At 45.2% G+C, this 12,064-nt stretch overlaps 1 pseudogene; it reads right to left on the bottom strand.

Annotated features, from left to right (window-relative positions):
* Window positions 1-4,521: 4,521 nt before the first annotated feature.
* On the bottom strand, window positions 4,522-8,349 carry LOC147437961 (uncharacterized; annotated as a pseudogene).
* Window positions 8,350-12,064: the final 3,715 nt, after the last annotated feature.

Here is a 12,064-nt window from a genome sequence, read left to right as displayed (position 1 = left end):
GGATCTTTAGCACTTGCCGGTGCATCCTACTGTGAGGAAACGATGCATGGAAGATTTGTTTGACGTTGGAACATGTTGCCATGTCGCAAAGATGAGTGTCTCCAAGGAGCTATTTCACTTCAATATGGCATTGCCGATAGAGCAAGTGTCACATAGATTCTTCATGATACCAAAGGAAATTCGAATGATGGCATATCAGCTCCGGTCCGAAGGTAAATAAAGCCCTGAATGTCTCCTTGCTGGGATAATCATAGGTTTGTATGGGCTTATCTGTCATGGTGCATGGGTTTATTTTGGGTAGTGCCTGGGTTTATTTATCATATTCATTTAAGACTTGAGTTTAATTGACTGCTTTTGTTTAGGGAGGCTAGGAAGCGATGACTGGTCTTCAATGTACCAGGAGGCTCTAAAATTAAAAGAGCAAAACAAAGTTCTCTATTGTCAACCCTACAACCCGGATGCCTTCGATGAGATGGAAAGGCCATTCATACTCATTATTCAGGATGATTGGATGCTCGGCATGTGCTTGCGTTTCTCAACAAACAATGCTTGGGCAATAGACTCCACATTCAAAACAAATGTTTTTGGGATGCCACTCTATGCAGCCGTATTGCCAAATCAAAATGGAATTGGTTTACCCTTGTGGTTTATGTTGTGCACACATGATGTAGGAACATCTCAAGAAAGCATTGCTTTGCAAGTGACACTAAGGCTTGTGTTCCACAGAATGAACAACATTCGCCCTCGAGCATTGGTGATTGACAAGTGTATGAATTCATTATTGGCCATCAATAAAGTTGTTCATGCTGAACAATCTTGTTGGGAGGTGGACAAAGATGGGACAACTCAACAAGTTGCATGTATTGTCTTGCTATCTTGGTTCCATACCAAGAAAGCATGGGTGGAGCACTTGCTTCCACAGGTTTGTAATATGGTTTTGTATATGTGTATGTGGGTTTATCTGCGTGTTAGAGGTTTATCTCTTAGTGCTTGGGTTTATCTGTTAGTGCCTAGGTTTATTTGTCAGTGCCTGGGTTTATCTATCTATGCTTGGATTTATTTGTTTGTGCCTAGGTTTATCTGTCAATGCCTGGATTTATTTGATGGTGCCTGGGTTTATCTGTCAGTGCCTTGGTTTTTCTGTGTGTGAAAGCTTATCTGTGTGGACCTGGGCTAATATGGGTGAACTATAGATTATCTCGTATATGTTTCTTGATATGCTTGCCCACTTTTTTTGCAGGCTCCTAAGGAGATGTGTGAAACCCTATATGCATCAATGGAAAATCTAATGCAATGTGGTATAGAGGACAACTTCGAGGCTCGGTATGCCCAGTTGTTGATAGAATGTGAAGGCCACCCTAATATTGTAAGGTATATCTGCAATGGTTGGGCCGCAAAGACATGCATCTGGCGACGAATGTGGCCAAAATACGGTCATTTATTTCCACATGGGCATGTGGACACTACCAATTTAGTCGAGCGACTATTGCAGTATGTGCAATACACGCAGATGCAAGGATCAATCGATCAGCCTTGGATTTATTGCATGCCTTGGTGGGTGACTCCAACACCGAGACACCAATGGGTGGCACTGCTATCGAGTTCTTTCATCAGAAGCAAGAGATTGGTATAATATTTTCTTTTCATATTAATCAAAGCAAAGGAAATGGGTTTTTCTATGACTGCCTAGTAGGATTATTCGTTTGCATGAAGACTTGCCTTTGTGCCGGGGTTTATAGTATGGTATAGGTTTATATGGTTGCCTGGGTTTATCTGTGTCTAGATTGCTTCTGAAGCTGATCACTGTATATTCTGTGTAGTTGACTCTGGAAAGCACAACATTTATGGAAATGATCGGCTGCAGACCACAAGACTTGCACGAGGTGAAGAAATCTTAAGGAGATATGCAAATGACCCATCGACGATTCAAGTTATCGATGAAGTTGCACTCTTATTTAAGGTCTTGAGCATGTCATCTACAGGGACATGGTATCAAGTTAGTATACAGTCGGCATATTGTGACTGCCCAGATTGGTTTAGCAACTGAAAGCATCTGTATGGAATGTGACTCATCTTAAGGGACTTCTTTTCTCATATTAGCCATATTCTACCCATCATTGACACAGCCCGAGAGCTAGTCATGGAGCACGATCCTGAACAGTTTGAGGATACTACCATCGATGTAGAGCCTCCTCCAACACAAGTTTTGACCCAATGCATTGACGAGCTAAAAGCACTCTTGCACAACATTGAAGAGGGCATTCCATCATATAGTGACTCAAAGATCTTGTCATTGGTGGGGCAAGTGCGACCAGCATATGTTGGCCTCTTTGCTCAAAGAGCACCCATGGAGATTGATTTGCCCAAGAAGGGAAGTGTAAAACAAGTATAGGCACATGTAACTGCCACTCGACTTGGTCATGGCCATCCTAGGCCAGAAGGAGTAAATATGCAAATCACGGTGCCCACAAGGCCTGCTAGTCAAACGGGTGCCTTGCAACATAAGCATCAAAGGGGCCTTAAGCGAGTTCGGTTTGCTTCTCAAAGGCGGGTTTACTGTCATCATTGTTGCACAAAGACTTTCTTGGTGGACAAGGGGGTCGATACATGCCACACTTGCAATGCATTGTTTCCTATGACTCCACGGCTAAGAGCTCAAGAAAAGCTAGGAGCATTGATAGGCCGACAAGCCTTGTTGTTTCATGGGTCTGATGCTTATGAATGCCTTGTTACATTCGTGGTATGCGGACCAAACAATGACGATGAGCGTTTGTTTGATCTGAAGTTCAATGATGGGGAAACCATGCATGGAGTATTGGCATCAGCTCATCGAATTGTACCTTTCCTCTTGCCTTGCTGTCTTGCCCGGGTTTATCTGTATCCCATGTTTGGTTATTTGTACTATTTTTGGACCTCTCAATCACCTACCATATCTTTTCACCTAAAACTGAGCAGTAAACATCTACCTCTTGTCTTGCTATTTTGCCCGGGTTTATCTGTATCCCATGTTTGGTTATTTGTACTATTTTTGGACCTCTCAATCACCTACCATATCTTTTCACTTGAAACTGAGAAGTAAACATCTGCCTCTTGTCTTGTTGTTTTGCCCGGGCTTATCTGTATCTCATGTTTGGTTATTTGTACTATTCTTGGATCTCTCAATCACCTACCATCTCTTTTCACCTGAATAAGGCAAGTTTTAAACTTATTATTATGGTGGTAAAGGAGTGGACTATTCTTACTTTGTACAACTTGATAGGCTTTTTGTTTTTCTTTCAATCAACCTTATACCTGTTTTGGGTTTTGCTCAACCTATCGGCAGTACTACTTCTTGTCTTGTGATGGAGAATTTTGACTCATTACCTTCCCTAAAATAATTTTCAATACCTCTGCTTTATACACTTAATTCCATACCTATTTTAATTGACCATGGGCTACCTCTTTATGTGGCAGTTCATTCTCGATGCCCTCTTAGGATTGTATTTCTTGTGCAACTATTAGGTGTATAGTTTTTCTCAACTTTGATAGAGATTGCAGTGTCTATATAGTTAGATTTAAGTTATACAATAAACTAATTATGTTCAAACACACACACACACACACACACACACTATCAACATAGTTTAGTTGTAGAAATGTACGTGATGCAAGTGGAGAAGAGATTTGTCCTTCTAGTATGATTCTCTTATCCTCTTGGCAGCATCTTCCTTTCCTCTTTCTACCATCATCATTGTGGATTTTCACTACAAGCACTAATACTACTACCACTACTAATAGCTTAGGCACAATGGCAATGTCAATGTTTTTTCTTAAACTTGTCCAAGGAAAACCAAATGCATGACTAACGCACCAAAACATAAAACACGATGAGGCCTCATAAAACATTGGATGAGTTTTCGTGTGTGTGTGTGTGTGTGTGTGTGTGTGTGTGTGTGTGTGTGTGTGTGTGTGTGTGTGTGTGTGTGTGTGTGTGTGTGTGTGTGTGTGTGTGTGTGAGAGAGAGAGAGAGAGAGAGAGGGAGAGGGAGAGAGGCTTTAAATCATATGGTGAAATTTTCCATGATACCAAACAACACAGCTTGTAAATACAACTTGAATGACAGCTTGCAAATACAACCACAAAATCTACGCACTTCACAAGCTTTCACACATACCATGGATGTCTACCCAAGGCACACTATTCAAACTATGAAGCAACTTAATTTCATAGCTTAAGCCAAGAGAGGAAGGGAAAGCCAACACATTGCATGCTAGAGCTGATGAGTATGTGATGCAAGTTCATACAAACAGCATTTTGATAACCGATAAAGTAAACCCGTTACATGTATCAACCCAGGCAATCCATAAACCCAGACTTAATTTAACATCCGAACATGTAAACGTGGATAACATGTCAAACCAAAAAATTTGTTTTAACCACCTAGCATAAGCCAAGGAGAGAATGAAAAGTTCACATTCCATGTTAGAGATGATAGGTATGTGGAACAAAATCATACAAACGACATAGTCACTCAAAACAATCTCAAGCAGGTGAAGATAAAATCTCTTGCGCCTCATCCTCGTCACTACTAACATCTTGGGTGCCATCCTCACTGTCCCCTTTGCCACTTCCACCACCTTCATCCTCGTCATCAGTCCCATCATCCTCACCGTCATCACCGCCCCCACTTATGTCACCCCCACCATCGTCATCACCGCCACCACTGATGTCACTCCCACCACTTATGTCGTCACCGCCACCACTTGTGTCACCCCCACCATCATCATCATTGGCAGCACTTATGTCACTCCCACCACTTATGTCATCACCGCCACCACTTGTGTCACTCCTAGCATCGTCATCATCGGCATCCCCATCGCTACCATAATCGGGATCATCATCCCCACTCCCATCCTGGTTAGACTCGTCATCACTCCCTCCGCTACTCCCCCCGCTGCTTTTATCCTCGTCACTACGAGCAATCAAGGTCCCCACTTTGATCCGGCGCTGCATTAAAACAGATTAATTTAAACTCAGACATACAATAAACCCGGGCACTTACAAAAACACAAACCCAATTAAAATAGTAAAGTTGTCTTCTATGACCATAGAACTTACCCTAGATTCGTAGCCTTCCTCCACGTGACTCTTGATCTCCTTTTTCATTGCCTCTTCCCTTTGATCGATTGTTTTCATGTGGTTGGCCACAAACTGCATGATAAAAGTATCTTTCTTCATGGCCGTTTGAGCCTTGTGCGGAAGAACGTCCCAAGTGAGGGCTGCCCTATTCTTTGCTCTCTCCTCAATCCTCTTGTGATTTACTGCAAACTTTCGACTCACATCCTTAAAGCGCTGCTGGTCCCGTACCTGATCTCGTATACTTGACTTGGGCACGTCGTTGTTGACACTCCCTCGAGGCCGCCCTCCGAGCCTTTGAGGGATGAAGACATCCAGCCCATGTACTTTCTTTAAGTGTTGAATCATCCGTGATCTCTTCTCCATGAGAGTGTTCTGACTCGCACATGGTGGTTCAGCCCAACAAATCCTCACCAACTTACCCCCATTGATAACCTCAACATAAGGCGTCTACATCCAATACAATACAAAAGGCAAAGCAAGTCAGTGACAGATAAACCCGGGCAATAAAAAATACTAGACAGAGAGAGAGTTGCACACCATGACGTGACAGGTAAACGCGGGCAATAAGAATACTAGACAGAGAGAGAGAGTTGCACACCATGCCGTGACAAATAAACCCGGGCAATAAGAATACTAGAGAGAAAGAGAGAGAGAGAGAGAGTTGCACACCATGCCCTGACAGATAAAACCCGGGCAACAAGAATACTAGAGACAGAGAGAAAGTTGCACACCATGCCGTGACAGATAAACCTAGGGACTTCTTACCATAGTTGTGGAGGTAGTACAGCTTGCTCCTGATTGTTTTGCTCTCTTTACTTGAAGCTTGGGCCGCTTTGAAGAGCCGACAAGGGCAAGAGCCTTATCCGTCGGCCCTTCATCCTCTTGCCCCATCTCCACATGCTTTTTAGCCTTATTCTTCACACCATCCCTCTTTACAGCAATCTTAACCTCCGGCACCTTCTCCAACTGCCCCTTGCCCGTGTGCCCTTTCACCTTGACCTAACCATTTTATCAAAGAAAAGGAAAACCATAAGATAAAAAAAGACAATTCATTGGCTTCTTGCACAACACTTGAGGGGCTTACCTCGTCAACAGCAAGTTTCCGCTCGACAGGATCACGGATTTCCACCTCTTTCATCCTCTTCAACCTCTTCACATTGTTGCTCGGGGACCGCCGTACCTTCTTTCTCTTTCACATCGGCCTTGGCCTTTCTCTTGTTCACCTATGACAATGCACTCAGACATAAACCCGGGTGCAAGGACCAAAAACACTTGCAAGGCACACTTTCATTGCAATAGTCTGCCTAGGGCCGTTTGTTGCATACCTGTGTCTTGGGTGGCTCGGAGCTTGCTGTGCCACTCAACTTCTTTGCTTGACCACTCTTATGAACCTTCAAGGGACTTGATCCTTCAAGCACAATTATATCCTGCACACATTGCCACCCGTGAACACCTTACAACCGACACAATTTTCAAAAAAATTGCACAATGCCCGGGCACTGACAGGTAAACCCGGGCATTGACAGATAAACCCGAGCACAGTCCTACCATTTTAGTTTGTTGGTCCTCCTTTGCAGCCTTAGGCGCCTTTGGAGCCCCTGGTCGGGTGCCCGTTGTGCTGCTCACCTCCTTTGACTGGCCGCTTTTTTGACCCTTCAATGCGCCTGATCCTTTAACCAGATTCAAACCCTGCACATCTTAAACACCTAAGCACTTAACAGCTAGCGAAACTCGGGCACTGACAGATATACCCAGGCAACTCGGGCACTGACAGATAAACCCAGGCATTTCTCCTACCTGTTTTGTTGGTTGGATCTCCTTTGGGGCCTTTGGGGCTACGGCCTTCTTCATACTAGCATCTTGGCATGGCTCATGAGGTACATCCGATGACAAAGGAGCATCTTGACCCTGCACAAATCTTACTTGTTTTGTTGGTTGGGCCTCCTTTGGGGCCTTTGGGGCCTTCTTCAAAAAAGAGCCTTGGCCTTGCTCTCGAGGTACATCCGCCGACAAAGGAGCATCTTGGCCCGGTGGCATTGCAATCTTCAAAGGCGTTGCAATCTTTGGGGCCTTTGGAGCCTTCTTTGAAGCAACACCTTGGCATGGCTCTCGAGGTACATCCGCCGACAGAGGAGCATCAATCTTCAACGGTGTTGCCCTCTTCAAACCCTGCACATGTGAACACTTAACAGCAGGCACAAATTTCCCTTAAACCACACAAATCTTCGGGCAATGACAGATAAACCCGGGCATCTACAGGAAGAGTCCTACCTGTTTTGTGCGTTGAATCTCCTTTGGGCCCTTTGGGGCCTTTGGAGCTTTCTTTGAAGCAGCACCTTGGCACGCCTCTTGAGATACATCCGGCGACAGAGGAGCATCTTGGCCCTGAGGCGTTGCAATCTTCAAACCCTGCACACATTGGAACAAATAAACCCAAACGTCCACAGATAAACCCGAACATTCATAGGTAAAACCGGGAACTATCTTACTTGTTCTGGTTGTTGGGCCTTTAAAGCCCCCTTCTTCCCTTCCTTGGTCACAACAGCAACAGCCTTGCATGGCTCCGGTTCTACAACCGCCAATGGAGGAACATCGTCATTGTTTGGTCCTTTCCCCGCTTTCTTCTTCCTTTCCGCGGTCACAGCAGCAGTCTTGACCGGCGAAGGCTCCGGAACAACATTGGGCTGAGACACTGCAAGAAGGAGCTCCCCCCCCACCTCTTTGACCGGCTCAACCGACGTTGGCCCCGCCCTCGACCGCGTGGCTCTCATCGCAGGCGGCTTTTTGGCTCCCCCCCCAGCCCTTCCAGCAGGCTTCTTTGGCGGAGGTGTAGAGTAGGCGCCCCTCATTCCCGTCCTCCCTCCCTTCTTCGCCTTGCCCGCCATCTCTGCGCAAACCTGGACTGAGCTCCCCCTTGCCCGCGATGCCCTTGAAACCCCCTGGACAGACCTGCGCGATGCCCTGAAACACCCCCTCAAACCCCAAAACAGAGGTGGCAATGTTGAACGCCCATCTTGCAAGCTGTACTACGTGGGCGACATGGCGGGACGACCTGGAGGCTCCCCTCACTGCCTGAGGTGAGGTGAGGTGACACACCCCACTTCAAAATCATGGCGGGTGATCCCGTCGGATTTCCCCCCGTCATAATTCGTGCCGACGTGGATCGTATGTCGCCATCTCACCCACGTCCAGAGGCCACGTCACCCGCCCGGCGCCACGTCGTCCCGCCATTCGTTGCCCGGGTTTACCTCCTACCTGAGCCCGGCCCTGCCACGCGAACGATCCAGATCGCCTCGCCGATCGCGCCCCAATTCCGTGACGTCGATCCCATGAACGAGCTTCTTAAATGTGCATGTGTATATAGTCATGAGGGTTGCCCACGCCATCACTGCCACAACGCTGTCCTTACGAGGGAGTTGTTCTCCACCTACCCTCGTTCCCCACGCCGTCAATCGTAGGCCTTGGAACTTGCATCACTGCAAGTGCACACACACCAACTCTGGTTGCCTTGGGGCCAGCACAGACGTCCTCTCTCTTTGTCACTCCCACATGGGCATGCCCTGACGCACGCCATCAATGAAATACGACAACTTAGACAACCACAATCTCTCACACTCTGTCCGAGCCACACACACACACACATACATACATGCGCAGCCGGCCATGTTATTTGTCGTTGGTCCAGTAACAGATTCGCATGCACACACTCTCATCCTCATACTCACCCACACACACCCTCCCCATCAAGCACGCCCTCGCGACCTCTCTGTCTCCCTCTCTCGCATCACAGATGTCTACCAGTTTGCCTAGCTGAGTGCCAACGCCAGCAAATTGATTTTGTTTTTAAAAAAAAATCATTGAAATTTTTAATTTTGAGTAGGTGAGGTTCCCACAAAGGAACTGGAAAAAAATTTAAGTTTTTTCCAGAACATGCAAGACATACATAGGGGGAATCACAAGAAGTTTTGGACAAATTCTCACAATATTTCCCACATTGTGACTTACCTCAACATCATGAGCTTCTGTGAGGGAGGCGCCGCATACCTAGCTAGGTACGATTGGGGGTAGGGGACTGCCGGCCTGGTGGGGGGGCCGGCTGTCCCCTACCCCCGTACCTAGCTAGGTATGCAGTGCCTCTCGAGCAGAAGCTCATAATGTTATGCATTGTATGAAAAACAATGAGAAAGACTCCGTTTTCCCACATGAGAAAATTTCTAAATCTTCTTGTGAATGGGAGAGGCAAATTGACTCTATTTGAAGTTTTTGCACTCTAAATTTCTCGACAATTTAAGGGCTTCCACCTTAAATTTAATGTTGAGGTAAATCTCAAAAAAATTCAAGTCAAATTCGAGCAATGTTCCTATTGAATCCCATACATTGAGCCTGGAGCAAAAAAAAAGGCCAAAAAACCCATGCCTCAACTGAGTCTGGAGCAAGTCAACAAAGATCGCCGTTGCGAGGGGAGTAAAACTGAGACAACATCTTGAAATTTAATTCGATGTTGAACCCATCTCGCAAAAACTAGTGGCCCCAATAAAGCTCCTTGGGCCACTAGTGTCGAAACCATTCAAAACCTATATCACATGGCTACTATTGGCGCTACTTTAAATAAAATCATTCGTAAAAAGATTCCCTTATCGCCCCGTCGACGCCTTCACAAAGATTCTCCACCCTCTCAACACAAGGCAACTGCCTCCTCCGTTGCATACGCTGCATGAGGCAGTCTCTCCATTAACCCTCTGTATGCAGCTTTGTCAGGTTCAATCTTGTCGTGATCCCCCCCCCCTTCTTTCTATGCACACAGGTTTGTCCCCCGCCCCCTCCCCCCCCTTCCCCTCTCTCTCTCTCTCTCTCTCTCTCTCTCTCTCTCTCTCTCTCTCTCTCTCTCTCTCTCTCTCTCTCTCTCTCTCTCTCTCTCTCTCTGGATTGCTGTGACAAAATTCTGCATGGCATACCTTCCTAATGCACGGCCTTTGTCACAAGCAAGAAACAGTTTTGCTGCGACCAAATGATGTTTAGCGATCTTTAAATTCATTATAAAATGATTTTGTTATGCAACGAGGTCCAGGATCTCTCAAGATTCGCCTCGTTATTTCCTTTTCAAAATGTGTAAGACCTACCTGAGCCTAATTCAATGCAAAACCTCGAAAATATCCTCAAAACCCATAGAGTGAGTTAAAATTGATCCAAATTAGTCGAAATTCATGTGTCCACCAAAAACCTTAAAAGCTGACATTGGATCCATCTTCCAGTTGGCCTGGATTTCCATTTTTCACGTACTAAATAGCCAGATTTTGGCTATATTTCGATCTTGCCTTGAAGAAAATTGGGCTGTGAACACACACACACACACACACACACACACACACACACACAGGTGCCTCCACTAGATAGTGCTTCTCACACCACACCTCACACTTAAACCCCACCCACACCTCCCATCTCTTTTGCCTCGATCCATGCTCCCATCTTTGCAGACTGCATCTCCTTACTTCTTTTGTGCTCGCCTGACTACCCGCGCTCCTCTTGTAATAGCTCTTCTCCTCCTTCGTCTATTATTCTCCCATCTTATTGTCATCAGTTTTATGTCCAGATACTTGCAACTAATTTACTGACAATCTGGAGAAGAAACAATGTTTTTTGCACAAGTCAAGCATAGACAGGAAGAGCATAATGAGGAGTACACTGTCCGCATACTTACAACTAATTTACTGACAATCTGGAGAAGAAACAATGTTTTTTGCACAAGTCAAGCATAGACAGGAAGAGCATAATGAGGAGTACATTGTACTCAAAAGCGATGAATTTTTCCATTTCCCACTGGACTAAAAGCCTATGCTCAAAAGAAGGACTTTTACCAAGCCAATAGGCCGATCCACATAGGTACATGCAGTACATCTGCAAGTCAAGCATGTGCCCTCCCTAGGATAAATACCACCAATGAGCATGAACAAAGATGAAGAGGAATTGGGTATCCAAGGTTAAGATGTTTCCCACAGCTGAGAGAGGGAGTAACTGCCCTCTCTGAAAGTGAAAGTGGTACCAAAAATTGGAAGCCTTTGTGGTTGCTACAAGAGAACAGATAGTTGTCGGCCATGACATTGTTGAGGGTGTTGACTCAATGGAAAATCCGGCAAGAGTGGGCAACAAAGGGATTCTGGTGGCGATTGTTGCAATTTAAGAGGCTAAGAAGCAACGAGGTGTAGGTGAAGTTTCAATGGCAACCGATGTCGGAGATGGAATTTTGGGTTTTGAAGCTGTAGACTTAAAATTCTACATCCAACTTGAAGCAATATAGAGATAAAAGACCACATTTATTTCAAAAGGTAAATGATAACTATGCATCGAGTGCTGTGCTCAAGAGGCTCACTTAATAATTATGTGACTATCACGTGACTGCAGTAGAAGGGGTTACTAAATGTCATTCTTTTCACATTTTTACATATAGAAGGTGTATTTTTATTTGTCAAAAGTTCACTGAAAGGAGTGCTAAAAATATTCCTTGAACGCATGCGATATACATAATTTATACATAGTAATCACCTTAAGGTATTGCCTAACCTTCTTCCGTAACCAATTTTGACAATCTTTTGGTGCCATTCCCTAGCTCTCTCTATATAGCTCTACATTATCCTTAGGTTATGGCCTTCACTTTGGTCTTTGTGGTGCTTTACGTAATGGCATAGACAACACTCAGAGTTGAGGAGTGCTTACAAATTCTACATACTTGCTTCACTGCAACCAAGTGAAAATGGGATGACGATGAATTGACATGCTACATGAAAAGTTAACGTGGATGATTGTCAACAATGGTGAGCATAGCTGCACTCAATGATGAGTGTAGGGGGCATGCTATTGAACAAGTGTGTCATCTATGAGGCGTTGGCTCCTAACAAGCATTCATTTTCACCGGAGTGCCTCTCTTGGCCGACATGTGTTGTGAGAT

The sequence above is a fragment of the Adiantum capillus-veneris genome, chromosome 17 (assembly GCF_014529385.1).
Source record: "Adiantum capillus-veneris isolate H3 chromosome 17, ASM1452938v2, whole genome shotgun sequence".
Taxonomy (NCBI): domain Eukaryota; kingdom Viridiplantae; phylum Streptophyta; class Polypodiopsida; order Polypodiales; family Pteridaceae; genus Adiantum; species Adiantum capillus-veneris.
Note: the sequence above shows the minus strand (reverse complement) of the source record. Positions and strands in the feature narration are given on the sequence as shown.